Here is a 5,468-nt window from a genome sequence, read left to right as displayed (position 1 = left end):
CCTCATTATAAAAGGGTTACCCTGTACTTCATTACTGCAAATGAATATACATGTACAATTCGTCGGTTGAGAATGATAAGGGCGTTAAGTTGCCTCTAAACCCATAGTGTTCGGGACAACTTAACGCCCTTCTCATTCTCAACAGACGAATTACAACGGTAAACAAGTGACAATCTATATCCGCTTTCATAGCATACATAAACAATCAATAAAATATAATACAATGTTTGTTTTTTTCTAGAATTCAAGTACTGAGTATATATGAGACCCATGTATGTTTTTCCCTGTAGGCCTAAACCCCATCTGTGGCCCATATGGGCCAAATGGGCTTTGCCAATTTAGTTCCATATTTTCCCCATATACACCACATGGGGCCCACATTGGTTTTGTCAGGGCAGGCATGTAATCTAGAAGATATTCTTCTACAGTGTAAGTGTAGCTAGGTTGAAAGGGAAATTTGTTTTCCAAGGTGGAAACACAGATTTCTCTCATGTGAATGTTTGCAAAGTAATGAAATAACAAACAACATACAGTAAATGTATGAAGATGAATTACAACAGACCGCTTCTGCAATTTAGTAAGATTTTATGCATGCTTTCTTCACAAAATTGAACCTTAACAACCACAAAGCTTGACTGAAGGCTTGCCCAAACCAGCAACAGCCAGGGGAATTCATGTCTGTGGAACACGGTGGAAGGGAGCAGGTGAATGATATGCTTCATTTCTAGGCTGTTGGAAAAGAAATATCCGTAAGTTGTTATGTAATACATTACAGAAACGGTTTGTTGGCACAAGAGATGACACTTCAAACGCTGACGGGAATAATGATCAATATGATGTACATGTATTACGAAAACATGCAATCCTGATGTAAAGTTAAGTTGAGAGGAGTAGAGAACACAAAGAATTTAAATCTGAGTAGACTTGATGTAGCATAAAATTTTAACTATTTATTATGGAAAGTCCAGCAAATGAAGGAACATATTCACAATGCATGCAAGAAAAAAAATTGTAATGTTCTGTCAATATCTTGACACAGTACATGTATAAGGAATTATATGTATTTTCAATTATGATCATATAAATAAAAATAATGCATGAAAAAATTTCCAATACTTGGTTTGATTTTACAGTCCAAGTAGTAGTACGTAGCCGACTTGATCCTGACACTTTTCCTTTTCATTCAAGAAAACACAATCAACATTCTCCTCATTTACAAAAAAAGAGAAGAAATGTCACTGAATGTGATAAATGTCCCACCATAGTCTACAATCACAAAGGCGACAGTCAATCTTTTTCTGAATTTCCAGCTAGAGCCTCTTGCACACTCTTTGTCCTCCTCCTCGTCTGCATGTTTCCTTTATGATCACGCGAGTTGGAAATCCAGTGGAAAGCCCAGTTTGTGGTCTCTTTCTCGCTGGTATCTTGCATCCCTTTGCTTGTGCATACGAATGTATCAGGTCTGCAGTAGAAAAGATGATAGAAAAGGAAATGCTAAATTGTCAGTACATACCTGTGTATACATATATGAATTTCAAGATTGAAAAAATGAAACATGGAAATTTAATTCCAAGTATCCAGATATTGAATCAACCCCCTCCCCCTCCACATTTTGGCAACTACTCCGCCACATAAAATTTTTTGACTGCATCGTTCCCTGACTTTTTACTTTCAAGTCTTGCACATCTTTTGATACTGTCATGACGCTGCATGACATTTTATGTATGCCTGTCAGACTGAAAATGGCTCAAAACGTGATTTTGTGTATAAAGTCTAAGCAAATTGAGTTTTCTCTTCTTATTCATAAAGATATTTATATCTTTATGAATAAGAAGAGAAAACACAATCTAATCATTTTCACTTTCATGGGCTGAAACTAATTAATTTTATCATGATAATGCTTGAAATGGGTTCTGACATAAATTCTGCGGGAAAAAAATGATAAATCAACAGGCCAAAAAAAAAAAAAAAAAAAAAATACATGTACCTAAGATTACCAAGAAATTAATACAACAATAAAATACTGAAGAAATTGATTTTGATACTTTTTTTTTCAAATTCATTGTTAGAAATGCCACAAAGAATGTTTTCACCAAAAAAATAGGGTTCTAGGAGCTTTAATATCTGATAGGGAGCAAAATGCATGATTTTATGCATATACTGTATGACAAAAATTTCCATTTCTTTTTGTATAGCTTGGTAGATTACACCACGGGTAATGAACAAGCCAAATTTCACAGCGATTGTGCAATCAAACGCTGAGATCTCGGGGGGGGGGGGGGGGGGGGGTAATTGAATCAACCCCTCCCAGGCCACAGAACACTAAAAAGGGCCTGGCCTGGTTAGGGGTAAGAGGAATTCAAAGTTTATTTGATGGAAATCGGATATGGAATAGCTACAAAATCCAAAAAGTACAACTAAAAGATTGTAATAAAATTTGGATTCCACACTCTAATAGGATTGCTCTGTTTTGGACATCCCAGCCATTTCAAATTGATTTTCATAAAAAAAAAAAAATTGAAATCCCCATGAAACTACATGGTCTTTCATACAGTTGCATTTTACAAGAGGTTTCTCACTATCCCACAAAAAAAAAAAAAAACATGACAAAAACCTTAAGCCAAGTCTCAACCAAAACTTTATGATAGAGCTCTGTATCCTATAAAAGCGAAGGAAAAAAAAAACTTTGAATGTGGAAATAAAAAAAAAAAAATGGCTAAGAAAGTAATTCTGTTTTTGAAGAGGGCTTGGCTTGACTTACTGAAAATAGTACTTGAGACGAAAGCATGGCAACCTTGTAAATCTGCAAACGAAGATGTCCCCTTCATGCTCAAGCCGTTGTTGCCATGCAGGTCTTTCTGATCTCATGACCCACAATCTTCTCCAGAGAGTTGCCGCACACCGTCTGCCATTAGGATCCACTGATTCTGAGGATGCATGTCTGAAAAAGAGTTGAAAAGATCAAATCCTTAAATAAAATAAGAGAATTTACTAAACGTAAACAAGCAGCTGACAAGACAAATGATAAATTCCTTACTTTTGTATACATGTAAAAAAAACATTCAAATCTCATTTCTCATTTTATGTGACATTTAATTTCATATAAACACTATGTTCACCGTTATTGAATTGATTTGGTTAAAAATTAACAACAGATTACAGAGGACAGAGGTCAAGGGAAAGAAAAATTACACATATAGGCAACACTTTCGAATACTAGTATTTTGCTCACCAATATCTTTCTACCAGCATAAGAAATCTCCAGAAGCTAGAAGGCTGTCGAGCTCCTGGAAAGCTGCCTTACTCTCGAGGGGGTAATGGCGGCATCGTAGTCTCCACAGCTCACCAATCTCCATGTTTACTGGTAAAGCAACCTGCTGTGGTGGCACTCTGCAATTTGAATGTACACCTGCTCATGTTGGTCTAGCCTCTCCAATACTTCAAGCCTATGGAGAGTGAACATCCTCTGATCTGAAAATGCAGATGAAGAAAAGCATTCAAAAGATTAAAGACGTACTGTCGTGCATATTTTGAATTGATTGTAAGCGCTTTGGGCCTTGTGGGAAAAGCGCACTATAAGTAGTAATAATAATAATAATAAAAATAATGCTTCACAATGGATGAAACAATTAACCACTGGACTGCTGCAGGCTATTACGCACACTGAACACCTGGGTGCTGATGCATAATAATGCATGTGTATCTCAAAACATGCCTTCCAGAAGGGGAAAGATTGGCCAAGATTATATTGCTTGAAATATGAAATAGTGAGGCATCATCCTCTCCTGATCTGCGATACCTCCACAAATCCTTCACAAAGAGCAGCTTTACTTACTATCATCAAAAGATTCATTAAAACCCTTCTTCCCACTGTATAAGGGTACCACCTATCGGCAGGGTACCTGCTTGACATCGGCACCCTGCGTATTTATCATGGCTGTTTGCGTACAAACGAAAAAGTATGCGCGGGATTACAGTAAGTGTCATTAGCTTTGAAAACAATAAAAACGAAGAAACGCAAATCAAACTCACAAACAAACTAACAAACCAAACTAGTAGTAGGGTTGGGGGTACCACGTATCGTCACCCTAAGGATCTGTAGCTTGTTTATTCTAAAAATATAACACAAATCCGCCTTATTCTTACCTCAAATATGCCATAAATACTGCAGTTTTGAATGTCGTGACCGTCTCGTTGATTATGAATCTCCGTTTTAAAAAAGCGCAATTTTAGTGCGTGCGTTCCGTTTTCTTCGCGCAGCTAAAAAGGGAACCTTGCGATCGGCACCCCTTGTGACCCCCTCCCCTCCATAGGTATACACGTGAATTTCACAGCATAGGTAATACATGTGAATTTCACAGGCCATAGGTAATACACATGAATTTCACAGCCATGCGTCGTCACTGAGCGGATGTGTAATTTTTAGCTTGGTTTGTTTGAGTTTGATTTTCGTTTCTTCGTTTTTATTGTCTTTATAGCTAATGACACTTAATCCCGCGCGTACCTTTTCGTTCTATACGCAAACAGCCATGATATGCAGGGTGCCGATGGGAAGGTGCCCTGCCGATAGTAGTAGCCCTAGACATCTAACACATAACACATGCGCATGTGTAATGTGTAGCCCTAACAATGTTACACATAACACATGCGCTCTGTAACGACGCATGGCTGTGAAATTTACGTGTATTACCTATGGAGGGAGGGGTGCCGATCGCTAGAACTAACGTTGTGCAAAGAAACGGATTGCGTGCACTAAAATTGCGCTATTTTAAAACGGAGATTTAAAACCAACAAGACGGTCACGACATTCGAAACTGTAGTATTTATGGCATATTTGAGGTAAGATTTAGGCGAATTTGTAATATATTTTTGGAATAAACAAGCTACAAATCCAATAGGGTGACGATAGGTGGTACCCTCAATCATACACAATCAACATGTAGGGTATACAGTTGTACGTAACTTACCATTAGCTGCAAGCAGCTTTGCTTGATGTGTTGATGCAGATTTTCCGCTGCCCCATTATACTACAGTCACTTCCTCATGGGAACAACAACGTGAATATTGGGCATTGTCCTTTATCCAGTCCACCACAGGACCTTTTCCAACGCTGTCATCACAGCCACAGGGCATAAAATTTCTTCGTTCTCTGCGCTGCCATTTTGCTCTGTACGCGTAACGTTTTACAGAATTTGAAAATGCAACTCAACGGCGGTACTCGACTCGTTGCGTAATACACTGTACTCGCATCGCGAGTGTGCGCACACGCACGCGCGCATAGCTACTACATGTATTAACCACAGAAGATTATACAGTAAACCCCACTCAGTGGTCATAGAAGCAATATTTGCGTGCGCGCGGGCTGGCGATCACACGTGCACTCGATTGGCGCCACAAAATACTAAGTAGACACGAATGGGGGGGGGGGGGGGGCTATCGGAGATCCGGTTAGTACATTTTCGGCGCAT

The 5,468-nt window shown here is 38.6% G+C and overlaps 1 long non-coding RNA gene across 1 annotated transcript; it reads right to left on the bottom strand.

The window, feature by feature from the left end:
- Nucleotides 1–930: 930 nt before the first annotated feature.
- On the bottom strand, nt 931–5,172 carry LOC140242936 (uncharacterized). The gene is made up of 4 exons (XR_011902157.1): nt 4,968–5,172; nt 3,233–3,471; nt 2,762–2,941; nt 931–1,462 (listed from the first exon to the last, which is right to left on the bottom strand). It is a non-coding gene; the product is annotated as an uncharacterized lncRNA (long non-coding RNA).
- Between the last annotated feature and the right edge of the window lie 296 nt (nt 5,173–5,468).

Source organism: Diadema setosum, chromosome 19, assembly GCF_964275005.1.
Source record: "Diadema setosum chromosome 19, eeDiaSeto1, whole genome shotgun sequence".
Taxonomy (NCBI): Eukaryota; Metazoa; Echinodermata; class Echinoidea; order Diadematoida; family Diadematidae; genus Diadema; species Diadema setosum.
This window is presented reverse-complemented; position numbering and strand designations above follow the sequence as displayed.